Raw genomic sequence first — 10566 nt, 5'->3', positions numbered from 1 at the left:
ATAAACAAAGAAACGGAGACCGTCCGCGTATCTTGGATGTAGTTTTTTTTTTTTTTAATTCGTAATTTTTTTTTAATATTGGTTTCTCAATTTTGTGTTTGTCTTTTTAATATTTTGCGAGTTCATTTTTTTTTTCATGTATTGCTTTTTGTTATTTATTTTGTTGTTTACTTGCTTGTTTGTTTCTCATATTTTTGCTGACCTGAAACAAGCTGGTATGTGTGCAAAGTTATGGTTGAACCTGTACATAAAAAGCAGCGGCAGCAATGACAACAATAACAACAACGATTACAATAACAGCAATAATAATTACGCTATAACTATAATATGCCATGTGTTTCTGCTTCTATCTACCTATCTATCTATCTATCTATCTATCTATCTATCTATCTATAAAAGTGAACGTGTCTGTGTGTGTGTCTGTGTGTCTCTGTGTGTACATTTCCCTACGCAATAACTCTGTCACTTTTATGTCTACAGACTCGAAATTTGAGATTTGGGAAAGTCTTTGTGATCGGTTTTCGGTCGGAAATTTGGCTGTTAAGGGGTCAAAGTTGAGCGATTTGACCTTTGAGAACTCTACCAAACTCCTCCGACAATTTTGTGTCTAAACGCTTGAGATTTTAGATATAGGTTCCGTGGACATGGGTCTAAGTTAATAACTCAATTTGAGCCCAAATCAATAAATGTTAAGGTGTAATAATAGGGGGTCAAAGTTTTAAAAAATTTACCGTTTTTGTTTTTGGTTTGCTCAACATATACCTCCAAACAGCCGGGCATCGCCGGCTGAAATGCTAGTATATATATATATATATATATATATATATATATATATATATATATATATATATGCTAGCCGGCTGCCTAATGTTTTCCGAGGAGACATTACGCATGAATAGTATAGCTTTAATTCATACAGAAGCTAGGACATGTGGATGAGTATTCGGATTTTTTTTTTCTGAACAGTTCACTCCTTGTAAGTCAAAAGTAATACTCGAGCTGAGATTGACAGACAGACGGGCAGTTAGCAAACCATAAGATCAGCTTGAAACGACCTTTAAAAAGTGTTTTCAAACCTACTTATACTTGATATAAGGAATCTATCACGCGAACTATTCACGCAGAAACATTCATGAAATAGTTGACAAACAGATAAAAATACGATGACCCCACACGTTCCAATTTTTCAATTTTTTCCACATGTCTAAATACCCTATATAACAAAATCCCATGTCAGTAGATATAAAATTCGTTGAGTATATAGATCGAGAAGTGTCCTGACAAAAACATATAACCGCACTCTCTCATATATATATATATATATATATATATATATATATATATATATATATATATATATATATATATATATATATATATATAGGGGCAAACAGTTAATAAAACATGTTAAAAAAACGCTTTGAAATGAGTTAAAACATATTTAATCTGAAAAGGAAACACTTGATAAGTGGATAGTCCTTAATCCGCGGAGTTTCGAAGAAATACTTTCCTTCTCATCAGAGAGTAGGAATTAGCAAAATGCGGGATCGGATTTTGCATACAGAAGTATTTAATGAAACAACAACAACAACAAGTAAGTCAAAGATCTTACTTGATAACAAAAAAAGTGAAGCAGTGGAAATATGGTGAAGAAAAAGGTGATTACACATGAATGGATAGTCTGGTGGAAGATAAATAATCCAGTGATGGTAAACTCCAAATATATAACTTCAAGAAAGTTAATTGAATTTCCATTTGCACAAGTAAAATCCAAACATCCCGTAATTGGAAGAAGATTTTATAAATATATATATATATATATATATATATATATATATATATATATATATATATATCAACGGCTACATGTCTGTCTGCCCGTCGGGTGGTCTATCCGTCAGTCTATCTCTATATCTGTCTGTCTCCATATTTTCAGATTCTATCTCCTCCGAAACTAAAAGTCGCAGAGCAGGGCTAGGGGCCTCAAATAATTTTGATTTTTTTTACGGGCTGTTCTTTTATCGGTATATGACCGGTAAAAATAGTTTTCAGGGGTCAGAAATGGGTCAAAATAGAAAAAAAATCGGTAAACATGTTGAACATTCATCTTAGCTTATTTTAATTTTTAATTTTTAGTCGCTTCGTACACCTGTCACGTTAGTGCAGTGATAACGTCAACGGCTTTTAATGCTACGGTTTCTGCTTCGATTCTAGCTGAGAGCAACCGATTTCTTTCTTTCTTTTTTTTTCTTGTTTAATTTTGAAATCACGGCTCTATAATAATATATACGAAATATGAACAAAAGCGTGTATATATATATGTGTGTGTGCGCGCGCACGCGCGTGTGTGAGTGTGCGCAGTCAGCACCAACCCTATTCAGGTTTAACCGGTTTCCTCCGAAGGAGGAAGTTTAATGGGAGTATGAAATTCACAAGCGGTCCCCAGTCGCATGTATATCCCCGAGATGACGACGTTAAATTTTTGCAAATTTTTTGCAGGGAGCTGTCGACGCCCTGTTACATATAGCACCTGGACTTTCCAAATCGGTTACCCATTTTAGTAATGACAAGGCTTAACGTTGCTTAACTTCGATGATGTGCCGGGAACCGGTATGTCAAAGTGATTATGCCGTGTGTGTGTATATATATATATATATATATATATATATATATATATATATATATATATATATATATATATATATATATATATATATATATATATATATATATATATATATATTGTTATTATTTTTCAAGCGATACATACGGTTAATATTGGCTCATTTTTTTTATTTACTTAGAAAGTCGCCCCTTTTAATTTGGACGTATATAACATTTTTTATTTATTTATTATTTTTAAAACAGTAATCTACGTACACGCGTGTTTCAAGGTCATTACCTCTCATCAGCGTAGTTCAACTGTTTCTAGGGATCGAACCTCAAACCATGTTTACCACAGTCCGGTGCCTTAACCGTTAGGCCATAATCCCTAGATTAGTTATACTGTTTATTATTATCGCTTCTAAATTTAGATTTTGTTATTGTTGTTATTTTTCAAGCGATACATACGGTTAACATTGGCTCCGCCTCGGAGCTCATTTTTTTATTTACTTTTTAATTTGGACGTATATATATATATATAACATTTTTATTTATTTATTTATCATTTTTAATACAGTAATCTACGTACACGCGTGTTTCAAGGTCATTACTTCTCATCAGCGTAGATATATATATATATATATATATATATATATATATATATATATATATATATATATATATATCCGTGTAAATATTTTTATTCAATTATATTTTCTTTCCTTTCGTTTAAGAAGCCTTATGTAATTAAAGAGCATATTATACATAAATGACAAAAGTCTATATTCCGAGTATCAAAATGGCGTAATATAAGTAAATAATGATGTAATTGCAACTTCTCTGATAATTTTCGGATTTGTTAATCATACCAAACGCATTTTATTTTCTTTTGGTGGATTTGTTTTGCGATTTCTTTTGATGGGTAAAAGGGCAAAAGAAATAAAATGATTTATATAATAACCATGTTTATGATTTTGTGCTACGAAACATATAGTGTTGAGAATTGTAAATGTCAACTGAATTAAAGAAATAAATTGTAAAACGGTAAACATCATGAAATTTGGAATATAGACTTTTTCATTTATTCATTATATATATATACATATATATATATATATAAAAGCAGCATATTCACACACACATGCACACACACACACACACACACACACACATATATATATATATATATATATATATATATATATATATATATATATATCGCGTTAAATTATCCAAATAAACAATTGCTAATACTTTCTGCTTTTTTTACATCGTTCATTTCCGCATTATCTTAATGGATTTCATTGACCTTATTATTAACATATAAATTAAATATTTGACCCAATGGGTCATGAATGTTTGTTTAAAATAAATTAAAAATGTTACATTTTATTTTCATTTTCTATTTAAAAAGCTATTCTTAAAACGTGGAGGGTGTTTTTAACTATTCTGTACTTTTAACTAACACGTGCATTTAAAAACAGATATATCAAACTTTGAATTTAACTTTAAGTATTATGGTATCTGTTCAGTGCATATTTACCTATAGGTAGGGCAAACCACTTATAATTCAAAAATAATCAATTATAATACACACAACGACTCATAGAAATCTATCTATATTCTTTTTTTCATTTTAATATACTTTCATAGAAATGTTTCTGTCATGTCACAAAAAAGACCTTTCTTTACGTCACAAGTGTTACTGTTACGCTCATACATGAATTCCATAGCTAATATAACATACTGACCCAACGAGTCACGGGAAGTCTAGTATATATATATATATATATATATATATATATGTATATATATATATATATTTAAATAAGGAAGTAGTCACCAACAATGTGTATTTTTTAACATTATTTTATTATTCCGTGTCTTGTTTTTTCATTGAGAATTACGTTTGGATCATTGTAATAATGTTTTTAAGTCATTGAAATCGTTTACGCGCCTTTCAGACGGTCTGTGATGCGTCCTCGTCAGAAATTATTTTCAAATGTATTGGAGATGTAAAAATGGCGATTTTCGTAGTTAATTTGAAGTTTTTCCAAGGGGTGGAGGCTTGTAAGTGTTTATTATTCATTGGTATGCTGAATTTTTATTGCTCTTTTATCGGGCTTGTTCAGGGAGACGTTGACCTGGCTGTAGTCGCTATCTCTTTCTGCTAATGTTTTTTTTCTTTTCCTTTAGGGTGGGGTAGTGTGTGTGTGTTTGTGTGTGTGTGTGTGTGTGTGTGTTTAAGTGTGTGTGTGCGTGTGTGCGTGTGTGTGTTTGCTTTTATTGATTTGGGAGTGTGTATATTGTTTTATAGTATTTTGGGGTTATTTGCTTCCTTAGGAAGGCGGCTGTATATATATATATATATATATATATATATATATATATATATATATATATATATATATATATTATCATATGATAATTTTTCTACAGAAATTATGCAATAATTAATCTCATACATGCACTGATAATTGCTTTCGTCATATTCAGTACGGGCATTGACAATTCCTACTCCTCAGGAGATTCTAACCCAGCTAAAAAGTAACTTTTTATTCCATTTACTAAGACGCTACCTCCGGGTCTCTAACAATTGCCACGAGAATTAAAAGAAATTTAGCAACTATAAATTGCGAATACCCCTAGACTAGGAACAAATCCGTAACAGTATCTGTTCAATGCACATTATCATATAAGAACTGCGCGCCTGTGGAACTCTGTTCCGTCTGCCTGCTTCCCACCTGACTACAACTTTGATGTGTTCAAATCCAACGTTAACAAATTCTTAATGAACCGCCCCTTAAGTAAACACTTCATCAAATCTCCACACTAACGTAATGTACTTGCAATAACCCTTATCCCTGAGTGGCTTCCGGGCCTTGATAAGTGGTTAAATCTGTGTAAAAAAAAACATAAAGTATGGCAAACCACTTCTATTTCAATAGCTGTAAGATTTTATTTGTTTTTTTTTTTTTAAATAAATAATTATAAACAGAGCGACGCATAGAAATCTATTTGTATTCTTTTTTTCATTTTAATATACTTTCATAGAAATGTTTCAGTTATGTCATAAAAAACTATTTTCTTTACGTCACAAGTGACATGCTCATTCATTAATTCCTTAGCTATTATAATATACTGACCCAATGGGTCACGGTTAGTCTAGTATTTCACTAAAGTCTTCCTTTACATTTTAAATACAGAGCTAGTAATGAAGTTGATAATAGATAATATACTAGCATTTCAAACAAAATCAATAAACTGTACGATCGTTTCGGAAACGATGTTTTTATTGAGATAGACAATAAGTCTTGGACAATAATTTTATCATTTGATTTTATAAAACAAAGTTTCCTCATCAGCAAAAATATTTTTTTTTAATTTTTTTTTTAAGACACCAAAAATAAAACTGGCATTTTTTTTTAAGTAAGGAAGATGTATCTGCAAAATAATTAACATATAAAGGAAAATAATTATTTTTTGATGTTGATAAACAAAGTAAGATAAAATAAAAATAAAATAAAATGAAATAAATATGTGTGTATGTGTGCGTGTGTGTGTGTGCGTTTATGTTACGGATATTTTTATGGCCATCATATAAGGTAATGGCGACTGTGAATTCCATAAACGCACGCCCTTTTCCTCCCCGGTTTCACAAGGAATAACAAACAAAATCAATAAACTGTACGATCGTTTCGGAAAATAATTTTCTCATTTTTTTTTTTTTAAACAAAGTCTCCTCATAAGCAAAACTAGTGGGTGGGGGTTTAAAGACACCAAAAATAAAACTAGCATTTTTCTTTAAATAATACAGATGTATCTTTATATCGTTCGCATTTAAAGTTCGTAAGCATCATGGTCAGTGCATTCGTTGGGATGTTAAATATAGTTTATGAATTTTCAATTTCTAATTTTTATATATATATTATTCCTTAATTGGAATTCATTTTTGAGATGAGCATTATATATATTAAATTATTTTTATTTCGGACTATTATTATCATCTTTATTAGTTGTTGTTCTTCATCTTATTTTTTTTAGAGGAACAGTTGACCGAAACGTTGTGAATAAAAGAATCAATAAAAAGAAATAAACAAAAAAATTTTTTTTTAAAATAAACAACAACTAGTAAATATGATAATAATATTCTAATTTTTAATTTTAATTATACATTATCAATCATCTTACTCAATATATATATATATATATATATATATATATATATATATATATATATATATATGTATATATATATGTATATATATATTTATAAATATGTATATATATATATATATATATATATATATATATATATATATATACGAAGGTATAAATTTATGCGTAAACTTTAAGTATGTACTTCAAAAGTGCTCAATACGTAGAGCTAGTTAGTAAGTTATAAAATATATATGGCGATTAAGCTACACTGAATATTCCGCGTTTCATCCACTCTAGGACTCTAGTCCTCGCGCGAAAGAGCAGGACACAAAATGTTTTTAATAATATTTAATTTTAATTATAAATTATAAATCATCTTACTCAATGTACATATATATATATATATATATATAAGCACGTTTTTTTTTCTATTTTACCTCAATCGCAGTTCCCATATATGAAGCTATTCTTTCCCGCGGCTAACTCTTGATTTTTCCAAATATTTAGAATTTTCCCTTCCCAAATTTTCCATTTCTATATGTTTCTTGTGTTTTCATTGTCTTACGTGATTCCAGGATAGGCATTCATCTGGTCTGGTGCAGAAGATGTACGATTCCTCGTCAAACCAAGTGTGGAGAAGTACAAACTGTGGAACTCTTATTTGGACCGCGAATACTCTGTGATTTTTTGCATATTTAGTCAGGATTTACTTACATATGCAGCATAATCGCGTTGACGCACTGGTTTTCGTCAGATCACCGAAGTTAAGCAACGTTGAGCCTGGTTGGTACGAGATGAGTGATCAGTTGGGAATTCCAGGCGCTGTATGTGCTCTCCGCTTATCTCGGCATTTGTTTCCAGTCATCCTGTACATACACTTAACTATCCACTGGCATTTAACAATGTCGACTCACGAGAGGTGTGGTTGGAGATTGCGTTCTTCCTGCCACAAAAATTTCACGCGCAAGCACCCCTACGTGGTTATCCATAGTCTGTCAAACACTGGTGGAGCCTCTACTTGCAGAGAAAAGCTTCCTTATGCTAAGTGTTCCTGACAAATCCCTGTACAAAGTCACTCGTGGCCAATGTCGAGTCGGCATTCACGTTTTCTCCTAGTAGACATTCAAGGTCCCTTCCTAATACACACACACACACACACACACACACACACACATATATATATATATATATATATATATATATATATATATATATAGATATAGATATATATAAGCAGGCCGATCGGCATTGCTCGGTCGTAAAATACGCTTAAATACGATATTTTGATAAATACAGATTTCGTAGTTATCATATTATGTTGTACCAAATATAATGTAATGATTTAAAAAAAAATTTAATAATGAATTGTTACCACCACCGAGAATAGAAACCTAACCCTTTAGCTTGCAATTCATATTTTCCTTTCACGACAATGCCTAAGCTATGAATACATGTATTTATTTGCTTCCCCACCAAAGCAAATTAGGCACAAGGCCGTTTTTAATGTGAGGTAAAAACCAGCTCCCCTAAATGTAGGCAAAAAGGGGGCACTCTGGTTAGCAAAAATAATTATTGTCCCAGTATAGTGGCTTTTCCCTCCATTGACTGGTACAAATTATCTTAAGTGCAGCATCTGCAGAACAGATGGTATTTATTTGCTCCCCCACCGAGCAAATTGGGCACAAGGCCGATTTTTAATGTGAGGAGTGAAGGGAGGGGGAAGGGAAAAAGGGGACCAGCTCCCAAGAGGTGGGAAATGGGAGCTGGTTAATGGTCAGGCATGTGGGGTTGCCCCCACATCTGGTCTTTGCTAGTCATAGCTATTCATAGCTAGTCATAGCTTGCAGCATCTGCAGAACAGATACTACACTTTGATCACGGCCCGAAAGCCAAGAACAATAGAAAAAAGCTTAACACATCTGATAGAACACGACTGGGTTTTTTTTCCGATTTTGTTGACTAAGTTTTCAATTCCGTGAGCGGTCTTTTTTTCTTCGGCTGGCATGTTGTATATTATGGCGCCCAGTAGTTGTTGATCAGCCATATTCTTTTCAAGCACTTTCAATCGGTGCATCCGATCGTCGTCAGGAGTGATTGTTGTTGACATTTTCTTGGTGACTTGGTGTATTTGTATTTAGTGTATTTTTTAATTTATTAAAAGTTGGTGCAGGATGGTTGGGGGCGGATAATTTTATTTTTAATTTTAATTTTATTTTTTTACATTTTATTAATTTAGTTTATTTATTGTTAGTTATTGAATACACTTAGTGTATTTGTCCTAATATTAAACGAAATGCAGTTAATAAGGATATTAAATTTTATACCTTACTTTGTAAAATTTATAACAGTGCATTTTGAAGATAAATAAATTTAAAATTGAATCATGTACCTTTATTTTTAAAGCCTATAGTAAAACCATTTTGTTTAACAATTTTTATGCCTTGGATGAAATGCTTTTCTAACTTGTATATATATATATATATATATATATATATATATATATATATATATATATATATATATATATATATATATATATATATGACTTGGGGTTATTAGCTGGTTGGATGACCGCGTCCTTTGTTGAGACGAAGTAGGTTCATTTCACAGTCGGATTTCGGCGCGGTTTGCTTGATCTGTGTTGGTTAATAGAAATTCTTGTGTGCATGGCGTTTGCTCAGTTGGTAGAGTGCTTGCCTTGCATGCAAGAGGCTCGGGTTTTGAATCCTGAGTTCGGATGTGTCTAACTGATGAGCCCAAATGAGGGCGAAACTCGAGTCTTGGACTTCCGGTTCTTTGACTGTCATGGCTCTTGTGGGCTGCGACGTTGTTTGGCTGTGGAATTTATTATATATATATATAATTACCTTTGAAAAATAGCAACCTCAAATTATATATATATATATATATATATATATATATATATATATATATATATATAATTTGAGGTTGCTATTTTTCAGAGGTAAGGTAACCAGTGAAATAAAACGATGTTAATACAAGGGTGCTCAATATCGAAGTATAGCAAGGTATATTTCCAGTCTGTTTTACATAAGCAGCAATCTGTTGCTACACAATCATCAGTATGTTTCAGTCGTCTAGTATTTATAACGAGAGTCCGAGTCAAGCATTTACACTTATATTTAAAATCGTAATCATTAATGAAAATGTTAAGTCATCTTACAGTATAAAAAAGGGTTAAAAGGGGGCAATTGTGAGAAGAACAAGGCTGAGTATATGTACTTTTTTTGCTATGTTGGGGTGAGGGATTGAAGTGAGTAGGTTTGGTGGTTAGGAAGTTAAGTTGGGGCTATGTTGGAGAATGGAAATAGATATTATATGCAACACGTGCCCGCTGTGACTGCCAACTGCCCGTCTTAAAATGTAAATGAGCTTGGATATATTAGACATTTGTAGTATTTTTTCTTTTTATTAGCATTTTGGTATCTAAACAGTTTAATATATATATATATATATATATATATATATATATATATATATATATATATATATATATATATATATATATATACTAGCAAAAGTACCCGTCTTTGACTGGGTTCAAAAACAGCCTACAAAAAATAGACTCTGATTTATGAAAGTATGATAGGTTATGAAAAGGAAGGATTGTAAATTTGGGTCGAAATCCGGGGTATCAAAACCAAAGCAAAATATGATGACAGTAAAAATAAAATAGATAAACTCCATAATTTATTATACCATACGTGTCTACACTGAAACATTTATCACACTATTCTGTGGATCTATATTAAAAAACCTTGTTAACCTTTGTGACATATT

The 10566-nt window shown here is 31.4% G+C and overlaps 1 pseudogene; it reads left to right on the top strand.

Annotated features, from left to right (window-relative positions):
- Window positions 1–7479: 7479 nt before the first annotated feature.
- Window positions 7480–7596, top strand: LOC145268884 (5S ribosomal RNA; annotated as a pseudogene).
- The last annotated feature ends 2970 nt before the right edge of the window (window positions 7597–10566 follow it).

Source organism: Euprymna scolopes, chromosome 44 (assembly GCF_053919585.1).
Source record: "Euprymna scolopes isolate OS-2025 chromosome 44, ASM5391958v1, whole genome shotgun sequence".
Classification (NCBI taxonomy): domain Eukaryota; kingdom Metazoa; phylum Mollusca; class Cephalopoda; order Sepiida; family Sepiolidae; genus Euprymna; species Euprymna scolopes.
This window is presented reverse-complemented; position numbering and strand designations above follow the sequence as displayed.